This window comes from Cavia porcellus, unplaced genomic scaffold, assembly GCF_034190915.1.
Source record: "Cavia porcellus strain 051 isolate PalLab524CR breed Dunkin Hartley unplaced genomic scaffold, mCavPor4.1 scaffold_8, whole genome shotgun sequence".
NCBI classification, from domain to species: domain Eukaryota; kingdom Metazoa; phylum Chordata; class Mammalia; order Rodentia; family Caviidae; genus Cavia; species Cavia porcellus.
The window spans coordinates 81488671-81510566 of record NW_026947491.1 but is presented as its reverse complement, the minus strand read 5'-3'; positions in this window follow the sequence as shown (position 1 = coordinate 81510566).

Sequence of the window (21896 nt, the reverse complement as noted above, 5' to 3'; positions counted from 1 at the left end):
TGGGGGAAATCATTGAATGATTCATAGGTAGTTCCAATAGACCATGTTAAGGAAAACCAAAAAGTCCTATTTATTTTTTTTTTATGACTAAGAGTAAATGTGTTGAGAAGTTCAGAAAAAGTTCAGATTGCCTTTGAAAGAATGTTTTCCATATTCCACTGCCAAAATGGAGAAAAACAGAAGGGCAGGAATTAGTGAAAATTTCTGATCTCACTTCGTTTCTGGACTTCCCTGGAGTAGAAAGTACCAAAAATAATAATGGAGTGGTTAATGAATTTTTCCATTGTTTTTGCCAAGAGTGGAAATTATTTCATAAAACTCTGTGCCTGGGCTACCAACCGACTCTAAAATTCTCAATTTCCTCGGGTTCTCATCCATGGACATATTTTTATTCATTCAGCTTAAACACTCAAATATTATAAAAAGTAGTAAGGGAAACTTGTATGTTAACTGTGAAAATAAAATTTCACTTGTAAAGCAGTTAATAGGCATTCTTTCCTTTCAGATAAAAATGATAAAGGCGTATATTTATCTGAATTCTAAAATCAGTCTCTTCCCATGATCTCAGTAATATTCTATTAGGAATAAAGAAGGTAAAGGATATTTTAAAAATCTTTGCCTTAGTTCCATGTGGTAGCACACACCCGTAATCCCAGTACATAGGAGGCTAGAGCAGGCGGATCACCATGACTTTGGGACCTGCCTGGGCTCCAGTGTAATGAGCATAGTGAGTTCAAGACCAGCCTGTACTACAATGTGAGATCCTGTCTCAAATAAATAAATAAATAAATAAATAAATAAATAAATAAATATCTTCGCCTTAAAACAAAACAAAGTTATATACAAAGCAGACGACCATAAAAACTAAACTGAGAGATGCTGCAGTATTTTTATATGGCTGGAATTTTTGTATCTATGTATTTATATTCATTTATTTACTGTCTCATTAATGTATTCACTCTTATTCATTTATAGTAGATCATGAATTTCCAGGATAGCACCATTTTGAACTGAATACGCATGAAAAGTTTTTCGCTCAGTGAAATTCACAAAGTGTTAACTTCAGTCCATTACACTAGACGTCTCTAAATATTATCTCTTTTTTAATCTTGAGACAGAGTCTTGTTAAATCACCAAGTTGATCGGGCTGAATTTGTACTTTTGATATTTTTGCCTTAGCCTGATGGAAGGCTGGAATTTAAGGTGTGCATCACTACACTTTTTTTACAATAGACATTTTTAAAACTTCTAAGACAAAGAAAGTATAAAATTACTGTGGTTTCAGATATAGGTAAAAATAAAGAGTAATGATTGAGTAACACATTCTAATTTTTCCACCAATAACTTTTTAGCAAGTTACTTTTCTTCTGACCTTTAGTTTTACTGTCATTAATAAAGGATAATTATATAGACTTTCATTGGTAGTCATAGGTATGAATTAAAATAAATATTCTATAAACTTTTGAGCATAGTATCAGGTCCAAGGTATGTCATGTATCATACAGGTGGAGGCTCTCTTGTTTTCTTTATTGTGATTCATTTCCTTTTTCATCTATTTTCTTGATATTGAAAACGAACACCAATTATTATTTTCTGAGCTTAAAATGCTATATTGGAGGTACCCTATCTTTTTGGAGGTGTTCATGACATCTAGTAACATTGAAGCATCTAATAAATACTCATATAATGTAAGCTTCTTTGCTTCTTATTCACCTGCATGCATTTCAAGACTCCAAGATTCAAACAACTACGCATAGTTGAGTTTAATCATTTGTAACTGGACACAATGCTTAAATGTTCTCAGGAGGGTTCAAAAATAAATCTAAATATTACTACTCATGTCCTACATTGTGACTGTACAAGGCCAAGAAAAACATCCATATTGTTTAGTAATATTTGCTAAGACTTTCTCACTTGAGAGGGAATAATTAAATGGTTAATTAATCAATTACACATATCAACTAAGGCATAACTGAGGAGCTGAGTCATTCAATAGGTATTTGATAGTCACAATCATAATTATGTTGTTTGCTGTCTTATTTTGCTAAATGTTTTGCTTCAAATTCTGGTTACATTCCACCTCACTTTTTGGAAGTTATCTTAAAATTTCACTACTCACTATTTGTCCTTCAGGCATAACTGATCTAATAAATCTGTGCTAAAATAATCCTGGTAGATAAAAATCTTCAGATTGATTCATTGGTGAGCAGGTTTCATATTTATCATGTAGTACAATTCCAACAGTTTATCAGTGGAAATATGCAGTATATTAAAAATATTAGTGTTTTGCTTGATATACATTTTAGCATTTTGCAGAGTAAGTGAATTAATTTTATTTTGTCAGTGCCAAATTAGAACACAACGGTTTTTTTCTAAAAATTTGACTGTCAGACTTTCTCCAGCACATTAGATTCTCCCTCCAAATCCAATAAGTGTTTTTTATAATTATGATTCTCTGATGTTATTTTTTCTCTAACAGTGGGTTCAATTATTACAGATATTGATTCTTCTTGCTCATAAGTACAACACAAATACTACAGTATTTTCCAAATAAGAAAATTTTAATTTTAAATAAACTATTTATTTGTGGAGCAGTAGAAATTTGTCAATGATAATCATCACTTCGTTTTCTCATTTTAAAAGTTTGCCCCAAAATATGCCTCCTCATGCCAGATATATTATAAAGTGGAACCATGAATCCAGCCTGTGATTATATACTTTTTTTTACTATTCATTCTTCTCAACTTTAAATTGATAATGGAAAACATTTTGATGATATCAATTTTTTGGTTTTGTTTTTCATTTGCTCCTTTAGTACTTTGGGGAAAAAATTCTAACTTAGAAAAATAATCCTCATTGATGACTGTAATTTTCCCTTATTTTTGCTGGAGCTTTCGTGAAGGCTGATCTTTCTCTTAGTGGAACAGGTAGTTAGCATTTTTCACCTTAGCAATATGAACTTTGAGTATTATTGGGTGCAACATTTTTGACACTGGTATAAAAAATTCACCACTGTTGTTTGTTTATTAAGTAATTTGAATGGTCTAGGTTATTAGAAATATACAAATAATGTGGACAATATAATACTAATTTACATAGTATAACCAATGATATTTTAGGCTTTTATCATTTTTTTCACAGAATCAGTAACCAACAACCTTTTTTTGCATTTTTTTGTTCTCCTGTAGTTTTAGAAGTTTAATAATTATTAAAGTATAAAAAGTAGGCTAAAACTTTTACAAAAGCTTTTTGTCTCTCTATTCTGTTTTTAGTGTTTCTTATAATTATTTAATTTTATTAATAACAGATTATCAAATATTCCTACTTAGTGGAGAGATGGAAAATGCTGTCAGAAGCAGGAGCCGCCATGTAGCTCTAAGATCATAAACGTGTTATTATCGAAGTAATAATGTTTCATTCATTGCCTAGCCAAACTGCTTATCATTAAATCTGTGATTGCTTTATGTGTGCAATAAGATACTATTAATAATTATGCAAAACATCTTGTGTGAACCATGCCTGCCTACGACAAAGGAGGGTTTGTGTTGAACCTGCCCTGAGGAGTGTGTTCCACACTGTACTCCACAGTGTGCCCTGTAATTGCACTGTGTACCTTCACATGGGGCAGACTGTCAGGGGGTGCTGTTTGTGACTGCCAAGAGACTTAAAGCAATCAGCTTGATCTAATGACTTTATATTAGAATTTATAATTACTCTTCTCTTTCCCAACATGAGAAGTACTTTGATGTCATTCAGTAAACTGGCACATACTGAGTACTGTATTTTATCTGATGTGGCTCACCCTCTGTAAACTGAGCAGGTAAATGTCATATACATATCAATCTGTTTGTCTCTCTATCTACTTCCCTCCCTCCCTCCCTCCTTATCTATCTATCTCCTATATATCATCTATCTGTCTATCTATTTGGGTATTAGGAATTCAATTCAGGGCCTTTATATTGTGCTACAGCCTCCATCATTTTGAGACAGCATTTTCTTACATCGCAAGTTGCTCAAGATGAGTTTGAACTTGCTATCCTCTTGCTATCCTCTCATCAGAAACAGAAACCTGGGCCAGTGTGCTCTACACAGCGTTATCCTGGATAAAGGATGTGATGTGTCTGTCAGTCTCATTTACATGGTGACACTATGGAAACAAAAACCCAGATTAGTGAGTTAATATATGATTCCAACATGATCCTCAGAAGCAAATTGAGCCTAAGTGTAGGATCTTATCGGATACCATGTCATTTCCAGTCATTTGATCTGAAATTATTGAGGTTTTTTTATTTTAAAGCCTCTTTGTGAAGAGAAAAAGCTGGGTATTGAGGAGAAGAGAAAGAAAGAGAACATTCTGAGGTACAAAATATAAAAGGAAACAGATCAGTAACTTCTGATCCGGTCCCCTTGATGTGGAAGCATTGGCACGGGCAGGCTTCTTTCCGCTCTCCAATGCCTATAACCCAAGTAGTATTTCAACCTCATTTTCAAGTTTAAACCTCTACTTAGCATAGCTTAGCATATGCTGTTTTGGTTACACCAAACTCCAATAATTTATACTTACCCCAGGGTCAATAACAACCTCGTCATCCGAACAACAACAAGAAAAGACTAAACCTAAAGTTGAAGGTAGGTGCTGGCATATAGGGTTCCACCGGCCCACTGTTTGTGCTGCAAAGTCCATTTTTGCTACAAAACTTTAAAGTCTCCTTCATCCTGTAGATACATACTTATCAACACCTTGGATGTTAATAAGGAACAACAAAATAAAATGATGTTTCTTTAAATAAACACTCTATTATTAACTATACCTCTTTAATGGAACAATATTTACAGCGAAATCTCATATTGGGTGCTTTCATCTGATTTGCTGACTCTTCATCAGCTACTCCCTTAAAATATGATATTTTTAAGAAAAGTTCATGTGAGTTGCGTAAAGTTTCTGTATAGATTTATACTGATTTTCTGTCCATGTAAACAGTCTTATCTATTTGTATTTAGAGTAGAAATTTGACAAAAGCTTACCTGATTAATTGCCTCTGCTAATGGGTACAATTTTTGTAGCAAGGTATGACATCACCATCGTCCTATATTCCATTTAGATGCACAGAAAATGTGGATCTGTATTAGTGCTACATTGTATTAATAGAATTAGGTTAGTTACAGTCCCTTTCCTCAAACAGTTAATATTGAGATAAATAATCAAGATCAGTGACCACAAATATGTAAGTTATGATTTTGTATGTGCATATTTTAGAATGCATGATTAGTTCCATACTACCCTTGGCCTACATGGGACAAGTTGGATGAGTTCTTTCGATGTTGAAGCAAGCAGTTTTGCATGCTCATCAAAATTTAGGGTGCATTGACATAATGGCATATGATTTTACAGAAATGCAAAGGACAAGTCAGAAATGACTTCAGATTCAAGGCAGATACACTGGAAGTAATTAAAAGATCTTTGTCAGTATTGAAGAGAAGTCAGCATTAAATCACAGAATAAGGCAAATGAGAAAGCAAGTGAAGCTCCAGGAGGAAAATCAAAGACATGGAGTCTAAATATGGAGAGAATCAATGAGTGAAGCCAAAGTGTAAAATAAATCAAAAGGGAGGTTAAAAACACTTGTGATTACTAGTTCCTCAAATCAAATGATTATAGTATATTACTGTTAACCCTAAAAGATATTTAAACTTAAAGAGATACATAGTTCGGATGCAGAAAGTGACCACAGAGCCTGAGATGTGAGTGTTTTCACAGTAAGTCATAGGAAGGGAGGGTTTGAAAGTGCAGATTTCACAACTCTCCATTCCCTCTGCATATTTTCTATAATTGAATAACTGGAAAAGTACAGTTGAACTTTCTGGAATATTGGGCACAATATTCCACTGTGAAGCTATGAGCTATTGCATACAGAGTTTAACTACTTTTTAATTAGGATAACAGGTAAATTTCCCCAAAGGTAAAACTCATTCTGAATGAATGGTGCCAAGGTCTCATTTACAATCACCTCAGGCCAAACAATTTCCCCTTGGCCAGATGAACACAGTTTCCTGACAGCAGGTGCCCATGTGGCATGGCCCAGAGCCTTTCCTGTCTCCTCCATCACTACTTTTTCTCAGTGGAATTTGGACGAAGATAGAAAAAGACAATCTTCCAAGTTGCATGCTTTCCTTTTCTAAGACAAGAAACCAGGAACAGATTATTTGGTTGTTTATTCAACAAGATTTTATTGGCTTTCCTTGACTATTCTAATATTTGTGTTAGGCTTCATCATATTTTTTAAAACTGATTCTTAAAATCTTGTCCATGACACCATTCCATCTTTCAGTTGTTTAAATGCCAATTCTGATTAAATCTATGACCAGCTAAGATTTCTTCATGTTCACCCTTGATATAATCTAAAACTTTATTAACCAAACCCTCCTTGACCTGTACCCATGTTCTTTGAAATCTAATTTCTTGTCAGACATTTTCTCACATAATCTAATTTTTCTAATACGTTTGCAAGTTCTCTAAAACTACAGAGCATTCTGTATCTACTCTTTGCCTCATTATTTTGTTTGTCTCATTTTATCATAATATGTATTCTCTATGCCATCTCTTCTTAAGGACAGAAGATGCATTATACCAATTATGAATTCTTTTCATTGAAAATTATTTATTTGAGTCTGATTAAATTTTATAGATAGAAGACAGTGATATTATTTCACTGCTGTGTTAAAACAATAGCATGTACTTAGGGGCTGGGGATTTAGCTCAGCGGCATAAGTGCTTGCCTTGAAAGCAGGCAGTCGTGGGTTCGATCCCTGGTACCGATAAAAACGAAAAAAAAAAAAAAAAAAAAGAAAAGAAAACCCAATAGCATGTACTTAGAAATAGTACAGCATTGGCTAAGTATATTGATGGATGACAGAACACTAGACTGACTCACACAATTACTGAAGAAGGTCTGTATCTTCTTAGATGTTGTGACACTATTCATCCATGCCTGTTCTCTTTGTAGGCGTCTCCTCATCTCAGCATTTATCACACTGCTTGGTGTATACTAGCTGCTTAAAAAGCAGGTCTTGAATGAATTGATTAAAATCACTCCAAAGTCAGTTTGTATTTCATTTAAATATCTTTTAACCCTCAGTGGAAACTGATGTCTCTCTATTTTAAGTCTTTCAAGAAATTATTTCTGAGAAGACTTGCTAAGCAACATTGTGCTTCTCCTCTGTAGTGGTTAGAGATTATTTAAATATTTTATTTCATTCTTTTAAAACAAATACTGTATCTTCTTTCCTTACTTAGACTGTAAGATACTATTGTAAATGATTGATGATAATAAACAATATTTTTCTTTTTTGTTCTTAACAATTGTGGTACTTTCATAAAAGAAAACACATCCAGGCATTTTCCTCAGACTGATCACAGTGGTGAGGACATGATAGGTGGAATTAAACTTGCTTTGCTACAGGGCTAGCACTAAGGGAAAGATAAAGTAACCAGTTAATATGAGAAACATCCACAGATAAAATGCTGAGGTTATGTAAGATAATTCATTAGACAAATGAGAAAGAGGAAATAGTGAGGTGTAAATCTTAAACATTCTCTTGAATCATGATTATTGAAAACTAGGAGAAGGAAATTCTTTGATGGTTATGGAACCAAGATGTCTATTATTGGGAGAATTATACTGGCAGAAAGATTTACCTAATCAATGAAGCCGCATTTCAACTTAGCAAACTGTGATGTCAGGTGTAGATGAATGAGCATTCAGCAGAAGAATTAAAACAAAATAAAACAAACAAACAAAAAAACCCTTACAGAAATACAGAGTCTTGCATAGAATAAGGGAACCAAGAAATGCATGGCAGGGGGCAGAGAAAAAAAGGGGATGTGATAGAAGCTAACATTGTCATATATATGTACCAACTACGCACAAAGCTGCATTCACTGTGTTTGGAGACTTGACTAATATAAAAAAAGAGAGTCTTGTTTATTTTTCAATAATGTATTCTTCTATTTCAGTAGATAAGATATTGTGATGAATCTTAAAAATCTGTAGAAACCTCTTCAATACTGTTACAATCTAAATTCTTACACTAAGCGTTAAGCAATTGTAAAGTTGGAGTGTTGTGTGTGGCATGCGAGTGTAACTTGTTGAAACAAAATTTTAAGATGTCTATAAATAAATTTAATACTTTAAACACTACCTTTAGTCTTTTGGAAATGGTCCCTCAAAATCAAGAATCTTGAAGTTATATCTGGCTATTGAAATATAATAGAGAATGTAGGAGTTTTTCAACACTCTTAGATTCGTACAAACTAACCTTCTTTAGTGATGCTCCCACTTGAATTCATGGAAAATATGCAGAAAAATGTGTCCTCACTTTATAGGTTCCTGAAAAAGAACCAGAAAAAAAAAAAAAAAAAAAAGGAAAAATACACTATAATAAAACCATGATAGCTTTGCTTCATTTTATTAGACTTTTGGAAAAGCTACCAGGGATTAATGGCCACAATAACAACTCTTGTTTTAAGCATATTCTAGTCTTCATGTAGTGAACTTGGCTGCATGAGGATGTTAATCTCTACCCCTGATAGTGGAAGGAAAAAAAAATCTTTGCCAAGTTGGTTTGGTTGGGTGGATGCCCTCCCAATCCACATCTGCTTGAATAGCTATTCATGTAAGATGACAGTGAAAACAACAGCTTCATCACTGACCGTGTGCTAGATTGTCGGTATGCAGTGAAAGTTAACAGTCATCAGAATTGGAAGGAATTTAGACTGACATTAGACAAGGGTTTATATTTAGTGATATAAAGAGCCCACAAAAAATAATTACTTGGAGTCTGTGAAAATCAATCCAGTGTTCACGGTACATAAGGCGGGGAGAAACCCGGCCTGCTGTCCTGTGACACTGTTCAAAACACACTGAGTTTTAAAATCAGGAATTTTGTTCTGTGTCCCAGATGTGATGAAGCCTCTGGCAAAAAACAATATACAAACAAAACAGGAAGTCAAAATCATGGAACAAAATTTGAGAAAATCTACTTGGTTATTCTAAGAAAGTGCATTTAACCTCAGAAACAGGAACTGAGGGAAACCTGCAGCAAATTCATTCCACCAAACTCTCCTAATGTAGGGAGAATGAACTGTTAAAGTCATTGCTATGTAGGAACGATGACTGTGGAGTGCAAAAGCTTCTCTTCCATGCAACACTTTTTCTTATGTAAAAATCTCAGGTATCCACCCAACCCATGTTATCTCCCAGTCCATTTCTTCTTAGCATCGCTAATATGGTTTCCTTGGGCTTCGTTTTTAATATAAAGTAAATTATACATTGTGGCTAACAGTATAGTACTCTTATAGTCCTCCTACTCTTTTTCCAATTCTGTCACTCCTATCTCTCCTCAAAATACATTCATCATCCTGAATTTTATGTGCATCTTGCCTGTTCCTTTAAAATAGTTTTGATATAGGAGAATGAAACTTCCAACCTACTATGTCCGCAGAGTTTGTGTTCTCTAAAATCAAAGGATGAATTTTAGAAACAACAGAGGTGAAGAGTAGAATATATTTATTGAGAGAAAGAAAGCTTCTGTTTGAGAGAGACAGACAGAAAGGGCACCAGTGAGTGGGTTGCCAAGGACCCTGTTTTTTTCCAGAGACTTGAGTAAAATCGTGGAGTGAGATGGGTTTAAGGTGGGGAGAGCTGGGAACTCACAAGGCAGAAGGACATAAGGTTGGACAGAACTATAGTTTGCCAGTAAGATTAATAATTCAGGTAAAATTGATAAAACTGGGGCCAAATAGGGAAGTGAGTCATGTAGAAAGTGGGCATTCTTAGAGAGCCATGACTCTCCCCCTTAGGGGGTTGGAATGATGGCTCCTGACTTCCTTGGGGTGATGGGAAACGATTTAGAATATCAGTCCTTAAGTATGGATGCATTTGTTTGATCTTTTGTCTTGAAGCCTGGCCAACAGCAGGAGGTTCTGTCTCTCTCACAGTTGCAAGGTATCTGGGCTTCTGCACTGGCTCCTTCGAGGACCTAGCCCTGTCTGACTACCTGTAATATTTCTAACTAACTCAGCTGCCTGCAACATTTTTGCTTATGTGTTTCTGAGTGTTGTAGTATTAACAGCCTTTTATATATTTCCTGCTATATCATTTTATACAAAGGATATTTTTATATTAATACATTTCTTTTTTAGACAATAAGCATTGTGCTGTGTGAATGTAGTGCATACTGTTTTTCTCTTTTCCTCTGAGAGTATTTAACTTACTTCTTTTTTTTTGTATTACAAGTAGCACTTCAGTCATTCTAGTATATAGCCTACGTAAATGTGCAAGTGAGGTATTATTTTTGCTGCATGTAGCACTCAGCTACAGCTCTAGATGTTCCCAGGGAGAAGGACAGCAAGGGGACAGAAAAATAAAGTGACAAAAACTGAGGTCAGGAGGAACCCTGTCTCCAGATGGAAGGAAAGGGGCTCCTCAACCACTACAGCATGTTTATTTAGATATTAACAACTTAGTGTCACGTGATTCCTTGTTGCCTAGCAATCTGCATGCCTGGCAACCTCAAGGCTTGGTGTTCTTGGGAATGGGACACCTTTTTGCGGTCAATGCTCATTGTTCTCCTATGGGAATCATCTCACCTCCGTATATTTTATCAATCTCCAGCTTCAGTTGCTCCATACCTCTCCCCCGTTTCTGTTTCACAGGTGCAAGCAATGGGTGGTTAGCTGAATTTCAAGGAGTTGTTCTGGAGAACTCTGTAGAAAATCATTTTATTTTTTAAGCTGTTTTTATTTTGAACTTACTTGTTTAGATTAATGGTTTCAGTCCAAGAATTTTAAGTCCCCGCATTTAGCAATTTAACCTTGTACAGTTCTAAATCCATAACAGTAGTAAGTTACCAGTGTAGCTGGAAATTGTCAGAAATTGCTAGTGATTTGAGTTTTTTTATAGGTAACATAACCTATGGCATTGTTTTATACCTCCTGCAGTTACACTTTTATTCAGGATATTTAAGATCAAGTATGGTGAGAACTGTGTTGAGCACAAAAAGTCCCTTACTATATATTAAGCTCATTTAAATTTCCTCAGGAATTGTCTTGGAATCAACCATCTTTGTATCAACACCTCTTTGTATTTTTGTCAGTGTTAGCCATCCACATGAGTCACGGCTATTGTTTGATCAAGTTGCTTTCTGTAAGGCTGGGATGTTTTTCTCTCCTAGTGACTCTCCCTAGCACACTATACATTATTGATTGCTTCCCTCTGTAGTCACACAATCTTCTCTATCAGAAGACTAGGGACTCACTGAGTATAGCATGCCACAGCAGAGGTTTTCTTTATTTCCTGGGTTCACTTTGACCTAGAAGGACAAGGGCTAAAATATTGCCTGTCCTCTAAGCCCGTCTATTTTTCCAGTTTTTGATCTCTAAATCTAGAAGAGAAGATCAATGATATTGTATTGTAATGTAGGTAGCAGGCTTAGTATTATTCTCTTATCCGAATATCAAACACCTGAGAATGTAAAATGGGACCATTATTTTCTAGTAAGCATGGCTGTTAAAATATTTAAATTCCTATAGAATTTTAACAATTATATATTTTACACAGAAAGTTAAAAGTCAAAGCTATGCATAAAAATACTATAAATAGCATGATAATTGTGATGACATTTTTGTAACACACGTCAATTTGCATTTTGACATAAAATACCCCTTTGGTCAATCAACCTTATCTAGTACATAAGAAACTAACTTGTTGAATTTTAGTGGGATGTATATCTCATAAATTTGTATTAAAGCAGAGACCTAAATATGAAAGAAAAGTCCATCACCATAAACAATCCTGGTTTCATACTTTGGAAGACATGTACATCTGGATCATGAATACATTTAATACATTACAAAAACAGCAATCAATTGTCATAGCCATATAAAACACATTTGTATCAAAGCACCTTTAGGTCAAAAACTATGTCTAGAAAACTTAATCCTTTTGATGTTAACCAACATAAAACATACCACAATAATGTATTTTTAATAACAATTATTGGGTTTTCTTCCATAAGGCTGTGATGATCATTGAAGCCTCCCATTAATGAGTAAGAACTGATTAAACTCATTCCAGGCAGCTGCTTTCTTATTTATCAGGTTTTATTATAAGTTAATTAGCAGAAATCTCTTAAGAAGATTTTGGACAGAACAAAACCTTTTATCTGTAATGAACGCATATTTTGATATTTTATTTTGTCTTAATATTAGTGACTTTTGTGTCTTTTTCTCACAAGTGGCTTTCAGTTCAGTTATCTCTATGTACTCACAGTCACCTACTAGATCTTTGATTCCTATTTTTGGTTATCATGTCCTGGACATTCTGGGTCAGTTCCTTCAACTGACTCCAGGTTGGATCTAGCTCCATCCTTGTCTATTGGTTATGCAGTAGTTTCCAAGGCATTTCTGTCATAGGATGTGGGAGACAACTCCAGTGTCTCCCATGAATCCAAAACAATTACTGTGGCTTTGTATATTTGGAGACTCATTTCCTTATACTGATATGTAAAAAGGTGGCTAGGGTATTTCCTTCTCTTCAGTTAACTCTGAGCATGGCAAACAAGGCTAGCCCAGGTGCTAACGTGCAGCCATCACAGATGTGAGAGACAACTCTGGGGACTCCCTTTGGATCCAAAACAATTGCTGTGACTTTGATTACTCGGGGACTCATTTCCTTATATTGATATGTGAAAGGCTGGCTAGGATATTTCCTTCTCTCTTCAATTGGCTCTAAGTATTGCAGATAAGGCTAGCTGAGGTGTTAATATGCAAAGTCTGGCCATCAGACAGCCCCGTTTCCTCGCATGGTGCTCTCCACATTACAAGATAGAGCTGGCAAGATGCAGAGCAGACTCTGGGAATGTCAACTAGGAAGGAGCCTCCAGATAAGAGGCTATGACTCCTCGGGGCACAAGAGTTAGTATATCAAAAACCAAAGCAACAACCCCCAAAACAATTCCCCTGCTACCTTAATCAGGTTATGTAAATTGATCCTTCTGTAAATTACAGAGATGCCATCCTTGCACCTGGCCAGCCAGCTCACCTTACTCAGCAATCCCTGACATCCTGACTATCATTCATCCCTGAGCATCCCCCCTCCCTTGTCTACACAAGAGAATAAATGCTGGGAGAATCCTAGGATCAAGGCTTTTTGTCCATGTGTCCCCACAGAAAATGGACTTGGGTCCCCTTGGCTGCCCTTAACTTGAAATAGGTCTTGGTGTATTTACTATCGCTGTGGGTTGTGTTGGTGGTGGTAGATTGGAACTGATGGGCAGGAATTCCAATAATGTCTCAATGGGATTACAAATATAACTTTTGGATTGAAAGGAAAACTAGAAAGAGGATTATAATACTTGGATGACTGAACTCAATTTTTGGGTTTACAATAATAAAGGACAGTTTCTTGAGAAATGGTTTCAACTCTTTTTCTTGGTCTGTGTACATGATACAGCCAGACAGCGTGTTCTGGTGCCCAGAGGAGACATTCAGCGTCTTCTAGGAAAACATAAGCATAGCCTCAACCCCAGAATAGCACAGAGCTGCATCCTTTCCATTGTCCAATAAAAGATCTTTCTAAAGGATGGTTCCTAGCTTTTTTTTTTTTTACTTGATTCAATTGTCTATCTGATGCTGTACTTTCAACCTTAGTAGAACTTAAAAGTTTAATAGTATATACTGCCAAGTGAAGCCTATTACAATGCATACATTTTGTAGAGAATTCTCCTTTTTATTTTTGTAACTGAGTTTAGAGCCTACACTGATCAGTGATCATGTGTACAATGTTTAGCCTATTGAATGGCATGTGAAGGAATAATAGCCACAGTAGCTACCAATCTGTGTTTTATAGCATTTCTCTCAGCGAGGGGCCCTGGCTGCTGGGAATGAGAACATAAATGACCAATAAAACAGGAAACATGATGGACCAAATGACAAACTGGAGAGTGTGAAGTAAGTGAAAAAGACCTTCCTGGTCAGTGTGAAGGGTGGCAGTTTTAATGTGGTACATCACACTGCAAACATAAGCGCTGTCTGAAGAAAAGGATTGATTGGAATGGATGAATGAACTTGTAAGGCCCATGCAACAGCTTGCCATTTTGTCTTTTGTGCAGAAGAAAAACCCATGCCTTGTATTTGGGCACCTGAGGCTCCCGTTTGTGGCCTCACCTCTAGCAGCTCCTGCCTTGACACCTCGAGGCTGTGAGAGAGCTCCCTCACCAGCAGCAGCTTGTTGGCCTGAGGGGAGAAGTGTTTTCCCTGGTCCCCGCTCTTTGGCACTAACATTTTGTTGGTGGTGATTCTGGAGGGCATTAGTGCTCACCTTGGTGCTGGGGACGGTCTCCATTACTGATGCTCCTCGCGCCCCCAGGGAATGTGGCAGTGGCTGTCTCTGCAGCCATGTGTTTTGGTTGTTGTTGTTGTCTGGTTGGTTGGTTTTCTTTGTGGGCCCCAGTGGAGTTCATGTTATCACATGGGAGGCAGGGCTGGCTGGGCTTTTGTTTGCCACCCACCTACCTGTACTGACAATGGCATGAAAACACCAACTCTGCCCTGCAGGTTGGAGACTCACCTGCCCCACCAAGCCAAGCCAGACTGGGCTGCCTCAGGGAAGTTTTCCATGCTGTACACCACTTATTTACAATTTCAAAGGCTAACTGTTGAGCAATCAACTTAAAGGATGATTCTATTTTATGCATGGTAGAAATCTGTTTTTAATGTAATAACTGAGAGGGCAGAAATTGTGGATTGTGGCTCCCATCTTTTAGTTAAGGTTATTGGGGAAGCTTTCGTCCTCCCATCTTTTTGACCCAGCTCAGGAATTAATTTTAAAATAGTGCCCTGAGGAAAATTTTTCATTGTTGTAAGACCCTCTTAATCAAAATCCACAAATGGAAAGTAAATGCATCAAGTATTAGAAAAACAGATCCATACACACTGTGATTCTTGAGACTCTGTTTACCCTGTGCTCAGCAACTAACAAAATCAATGCACCTCTTTCCTTTAGTTTTTTGTAAGCTTGTTTATTTTTCTCACCCTAGTGAACCTGACTTTTTACACCAAGTTCAACACCTAAAAGAAGTCAAATCAATACACTCCTGTGATGAATATTGGCACTATCAATCCACCTCTCCTGTTTATAGTGAAGACAAGGAGAAGATACCAGACACTATTTCTTCTTGTCCTGGTCCATGTTTGGGAGCCATATGTAGTATCTAGTAGCAACTCTCAATGTTTGGGGGAGGTGGGGAAGGACAAGAGAGGACAGGAAAATAAAGATAAGAGACCAAAGCTGAGGTCAGGTGGAGTCCTCTCTAGGTAGGAGAAAAGGAACTGCTCAACTACTATAGTGTGTTTATTTAAACATTAGCAACTTAGTGTCTTGGGACACTCCTTTGCCTAACAATTTGCATCCATGGCAGCCTCAGGTTTGGTGTTCTCAGGATTGGTACACACATTTGTCTGAGGCACTATTGTTCTCTGGCAGGGCTTGTCTCTCCCCCAACATATGTGAACAATCTTCAGTTTCAGCCACTCCCTACACCTGCAAATCTAATTTAATCTTCCCACAAAGTCTTAGAGAAATGCTACTTTATTGCCACCTTAAAATTAATCTATGAAAAATATTTAGGACCATTACCAAATTCACATAACTGATAAGGAGGAAGCTGTGATTAAAATACCACTTTTTGTTACTTGAAATCTTCTTTCTTGATATGCATATTTTCAGTCACCTCCACTAGAATATGTCTCCAAAGGATAAAAGACCTTGACTTTTCCATACCTTTCTTAAAGTTGCTGCACATAGCTTAGAAGTGTACTCAGTCCTTGTTAAATGAATAAGCAAATTAACAACTGAATGGATGAATAAACAAATTTTCTCTTTTGTATTGCAAATCCCAGGAGAGTAAAATAATGCTATGTTTTGGAGTACTTTCCTAAATTAGTTTAAATTCTAGGTAGTTCCACACCCAAAAGAGCCCAGGAGTGCTATGCTAGGGTTGGTGTCTTATCAGATTGCTGTGTTTGCTCAGACTTGGGATTTCGTGATATTTTTAATGGGTGAGCAACCTTGGAATCAATTTACTTGGCATACAGACGGTTTGTGGTTCCCCGGAGAAATCTGGAAAGTCCAAGTCATTAAAGTTCCTTGACTTCGTGTATTTCTGCTGATTTCGTAAATTCTTGGGGAAAAAAGTTTACAAAATGACAGCCACAAGTATTGAGATATGTCAAGCTCTTAAAAATAAATAATTAAAATAATATGAATTGCTGGTATCTCAAATCATGAGAATAGTTTTTTTCTGATTCTGAGAAAAAAGACAGTTTAGTAATCTTCTTTTCCTGGCAAATTCGTATTCCATCTTTCAAGTCTGTCATGGACATTGAATATGAGGCAATTCTTTTATTATTACCAGCACTCAGGACTGTTACCAATATTGGATTTTTGCATATATTATTGTACAAAATCACCATCCAGACAGGAATTGAATAATCTTATTTTATGAGCATTTTGATTTTCTAATTAAAATGAATAAAGTGAACATTTTTGTTTTTATCTTCATTCTAGCAATTGTTTAAAGGGCTTCAAAATATTCCATGATATTGCTCAGTTAGTGTAGTTTCCAGCCCAATTTTTCTTTAGAAATAAAATATCTTTATGTATCTTAGGACTATTCAACTTGAAATAAGTTATATTAAGATTTTATAAGAGGTTATAAGAAAGCCACAGAAATTCCAGGTAACAGCCTAGAATTCACTTTTCAGTGAATGCATCTTTTCTATTCATCTATTCCTCCACTGAAACTGGATAAGATATTAACATAAGGTCTTAATTACTTAGTTTTCTTGAGTTACTGTTTTACTAGGTTGAGTATAAAATGAACCTAAGACAAGGTATTAAAAATTTTGCATGTAAAAAGTCATATATGCTCACATTAAGGACTTCATAGAAAGAATACTTCCTTAACTTCACTGAAATTCCATCAGTATAATGAGAAAAAAGAAACAAAGATAACTTTTCACAAAATTCTATAGAATGTTGATTTTCCTAGAATAGCTAGTAGTCACGTGGCTATAATAGTTATGAATGGGTGCTTTTAACTGACGATTGATTTTTTGTATTATGCATGTTTTTCAAAAATATGTAATACTCAGATGCATGTATAATACAAACCTTAAAAACATGTTATATGAGGAATGAACTTTCTGCTTCTGTTTTAAACGTTCTGCAAGGAAATTTGCAAAGAAACACACAGGATGAGAATAGTATAATGAACTGCCTGAAACTACACGCAGGGCCTGCCCTTAGCCAGTCTTGTTTCCTCTTATCTGGCCACACTGCTGATTCTGTGCCTTCTTTGCACATTAGAAGCACCATTGAGAAAAAGGCAGGAAATGTAGATCTGAGTCTTGTTCCACCTAGGAGAAGTCCACCAGTCACTTACCTGGCTTACTACGTGAGGAATAAATGAGCAAATGTTTTCAAGGTCTTTTTTTCACTGTGTTCAACATGCTAAGACATAGCAGTAACAATATAATTTTAGTCAATGTAGTCCAGGGAACACACCCTGCATCTTCAGAAACCTTTCTTTTTCTAAATGGAGACTTGGCTAAAATGTACTTCAGCCACAAACACAAAATTATAGCCACGTGAAGAAAGAAAATAGAATGCACAATGGAAAACTTCTGGTCACAGTGGAACAATCACTGCATTGGTGGCAACGTTCAAACACTGCTGACCTATAAAAAAGAGGCACATGCTAAATTACATATTATACATAAACCTGAGTTAACTGTCACACAAAACTGACAAAATCATAAAGGTACTATAAAATTCAAACATAATTCATGACATTTTTACAGCAGTAATATTTCAAATAAATTAATAGTAAATTCATTACCCATACAGAATATCATAAATACTAAATCACTAAAGCAGAATTGTCCCTTGTGGCAGCTTGCAGTCATTCACTGATCATTACACTGCATCATCTCAGATCATGCTTGTCTTGTGGCTGTATCCCTAGTACCTAGCACTGCATGTAGCATAAAACAAATCATGAGGAGGTGAATGAGTTTTAGAAAAGTGTACATCCTGAGTGAAATGCAAATACTACACATACTTGGTACGTATTTGGTAAAGACTTATTGATAAGATTTTTACAGATGTTAAAATACTTTCTGAGTATGGATAAAAGTATAGCTATCTCCATCTTTCCATCAAGATGTGGATACAAGCATACATACTTTCAATCATAATTTTGGTATCAAAAATCATGAGAAGTAAAGAGAACAAATCTGCCTGGCAACAAAATCTGTCTACAAACTGTGTATATTTATCAGCATACAGAAGAGATGAGATGCGTTTAAAGTGGAAACTTTGGAAGGTAAACAGACTGTTACACATACGTATTTGGGAGAATTATCTATAGACAATAATGAAGCTATACCTTAGTATTTTTGATTATCAGTACCTTCAATCTCAGGTGATTTCCTAACCAACAGAATAGTATATAGTAATTCCAAACTTTTCTTAGAGCAGCATTGCAGATAAAATTGAAGCATTAGTTTAACTCTGTACTGTTAGTAAATATTTGGATTCTTTCAGAACAGAGTTACTTTATTTTGAAGAATTTAGGTAGATTAGTATATTTTTATATAATAACATAAAACCACATTGTTATAACCTAGTTCTAACCAATGCGCCTCCTTCCTGTTCAGTACGTGCCGTTTCAATAGAGATTAAAATTCCATCTCCAGTAAAGACTTAAGTTTCAGCTCCTTGCATATCCCCCTCCCTTCCCCATTCTTTTTAGGTTAAGTCTCCATTTCCCGTAAAAGATTCAAGTTTCAGTTTCTTGTAATCCTCTCCCACTCTCTTCAGCCTATCTGTAATAAAATGTGCTGTTCCTTAAGAAATGTTTAACTACAAGGAAGTTACAGGAGATACCAAGAAGCCCAGATGCTATCAAACTGTGTCAAATTTTGCAACATTCCTGTGGTTTTTTGGCTTTAAAACTCAACCTTTTTAGCTGTAAGGTATGCAGTCTCCATATTGGCCCCTGGAGGCTGCGTTGCTAGGCCTGGCCTAAAAGAAAGCCTTTGCTCCCTAAATTTTAATTTCTTGGATTTTATTCTGGGGTCCAAGCTATCACATATATATGAGAAATATTTGAAGACATTAGAAATATTCATCTCCTACATATACTAAACTTTATAAGAGGAATATAGAAGTTTTAAAAATATACCAATGGATGTGAGCAAGAAGTTCTCTTTTTTTTAGTTTCCTATTTTGTCTAAAGTTGATTCTTTTTTCCCAAGCCATATCACAACTTGTTGGGCCTGAAGAACAGACATTTATGTCTTCTCATGTAAGCATTTGGTCTCCATTCCTCACTTTCACTAGTTGTCCTGCAAGTAGAGATGTTTTCTAAAGAGATGTGTTATGATGTGAACAGAAATGGCAATAGAACTTCTACTTATATTAGTCACATTTGGCCTAACACCCATATTAAATAAATATCGTTAGCCTAACATTTCTGAGAAACTGTCTTCTGACTTGTTCAGTAACATGTAATTATAAAGTTATAGACCTGCAGCTAGAAATCAAATTTGTCTCTGTTCAGACTTTTAGTTTTTTAAGCAACTGAATTCCCTGTGGGTTGTGTGGCTAGAAGGTTGTGACCTTGGCGGTTAGGAGGAGGAAGTCTGAAGCAGAGTTCCTATATGAGTTACCTATTTCTGTGTAGCAGATTACTCATAATTTAGTGGACAGAGGTCATGCCATGCCAGTGCTGGCCTGAAGTTGAGAGGAGTAGATTCTGCAAGTGTGCTCTGGGGAAAAGTACCTCTTGTAGCCCAAAAACGAGCTCCCCCCACAACCTCAAGTCCAAAAATGGGGCAAGACATGTTTTTAAAAAAGCAGTGCTGATTTATTTTATCCTGGGCCCAGCGACACAGTGCAGTTTGAGTTTGCAAAAGCTGTGTGTCTCGCTCAAAACTTTTCAGACTTTTTGTAGAAAGCATGATTTATAAAGTAAGGGGTTATGAGCATGGATCAGGAAATGAGAAAATCCTTGATCTGCTAAGGAATGAGGAGGACTTTTGTTTCCCTTTGCACAGGACAGAGAAGTAAGTCTCACAGGAATTTTCAATCCTTTGTCAACTAATTTTAGCATTCAATTTTAGATAACATCTGTCCTTTGCAGAGGGGAGCAATGATTAACATATCAATTAGGTCGCCCAGGAAGATGGCACATACAGAACAGTAAGACGGCACTACAGGTATAACTTGGGCATTGGTAAACATAACACAAACATAAAGAACCTCTTTTTGTTAGTGTATAACAGTACCCACCCAGTAAAGACTCTGGAACAGTCTGCAACCAGGTGGGAAGACAATTTCACTGCGTAGAGGCTGTGGTGGATCTTGGTTATCAATCAATCTTGATTGGCTTAAGAGACATCCATGAGCATACTAAGGCACATATACATGTGTGTCTGCATGGCCAAGGGAGCATGACCTTAGGGACCGTATCTAGTCCTTGATTTCTTTCTCTCTGGCTCTTTCCTAGTTCTCTGATTCCTGGCTGTCAGGAGATGAGAAGGTTTTCTCCACTCTGCTGTTGCTACGTTGGAGCCCCAACCATAGACTGAAACCTTGAGCCAAAAAATCCTTTTTACCCCTTTGAAATTGTGTAGATCAGACATTTTTCTCCCAGAAACCAAAAACAAACATGGAGACTATGTAGGTGTGGCTAGCCAAATGAGTGTTCAATTGGATCTCCTTATTCCAAAGGGATGAAACCAAGCTAAATTAATCACCTTCCGAGACAAAATGCATAACTTAATAGCATAACAATTGTGTATTTTCTTGATTTATGATGCTTTTTTAAAAAAAATTTTACAATACTAGGAATGAGGAGGGATTGAACACAGGGTCTTTATACTGGGCTTTATCCACAACTCCTCTCTCCGAAGCCCCCCTCTCCAAGTTCTCAGTAAGTTGCACTCTTCCTGCCTCAACCTGCTAGGATGTTGAATTACAGATGTGTGCCACTATCCACAGATAGTTTCTGTGGTATCATTTATAATAATGTATTTTATTTACCTATTGCTTATCACAAAACAGGAACTCAATTATTCTTAAAATAAATAATGAATTATAGAATAAATACTTATATATGCTACTGAGTGGATAAAATATTGTGAAATTGGACAATATTTTGTGCATAACTGTGGATCATATGATTAATTTCACACGTTTTCTTTTTCAAATATGCATCAAAACAACTGAGTAAAATGAAATAAAAGATAAGAAAAATAAGAATTTTGATTGATGAAAGAAGGGAAGACTTTAAAAGAGGCTTTTATAAGATGTTAACATTTTCTATGTGGCAGAGCAAAGCCTGAAGGAATGTGGGTGATGTGTTTATGTAAAGATGTGGCAGCTAGTGGAGAAAACAAAAAGCTGTCACAGAACATAACCCAGGGAAAATATATGGCCACTTCAAAGGGCACCCAAGCTTGTAGTTTAAAACTATGGCACTTGAAACTGTAGCCATTCCTTTTTTTCTCTCAACATATAATAAACAGATATAATCTAAAAAATTCTATAAAACAAAATAAAATTCTAAGCATCTTTAAGAAATGAAGTTGTACAGAACAAAACAGTGCAAAAATAATCATTATTCATGAAAACACTTTTCTGTATTGTAAGTAAGAGGATTTACTTTTAATTAATTTGGGAAATGAATTTCTTATCAGAGAGAAATATAAAAAGAAAACTACACAAAACTCATTTCTCTTCAGTAGGCATTAGTTTGAATGAAATTAAAAC